Source organism: Penaeus monodon, chromosome 21, assembly GCF_015228065.2.
Source record: "Penaeus monodon isolate SGIC_2016 chromosome 21, NSTDA_Pmon_1, whole genome shotgun sequence".
Taxonomy (NCBI): Eukaryota; Metazoa; Arthropoda; class Malacostraca; order Decapoda; family Penaeidae; genus Penaeus; species Penaeus monodon.
Window position 1 is genome coordinate 39,651,369 of NC_051406.1, and position 418 is coordinate 39,651,786.

The 418-nt window shown below is 59.6% G+C and overlaps 1 protein-coding gene across 1 annotated transcript in view; it reads left to right on the forward strand.

Annotated features, from left to right (window-relative positions):
- LOC119586485 (transducin-like enhancer protein 4) overlaps positions 1-418 on the forward strand; it is a gene marked incomplete in the record, with an annotated part of 158,632 nt that overhangs the window by 69,095 nt on the left and 89,119 nt on the right.

Below are 418 nucleotides of genomic sequence, written 5' to 3' on the forward strand. Positions count from 1 at the left end.
AGGGAGGGGATGAGGGGGGAGGGGTGTGTGTATGGGGGTGAGGGTGTGTGTGTGTAGGGAGGGTGTGTGTGGGGGGGTAGGGGGTGGGGATGGATGAGGTGTGTGTGTATGGGGGGAGGGTGTGTGTGTGTGGGGGTGGGTGTGGGGGGAGAGTGGAGGGTAGGTGGTGGATGACGTGTGTGTGGGGGATAGTGGGGGAGGGGGAGGATGAGGTGTGTGTGTATGGGAGTGGAGTGTGGGAGGCGGGTGGATGTGGATGTGTGCAGGTGAGGTGTAGGGAGGGTAGGTGTGTGCGGTGGTGGGGGGGGGGGGAGTGTGGAAAAGTTATGGGGGAAGGTGTGAGTGTGTTTGTGAGTATGAATGGATGAGTTAGGGTAGGATAGGTATGGGTGGATGCAAGTATGTGGATGAGTGTGTA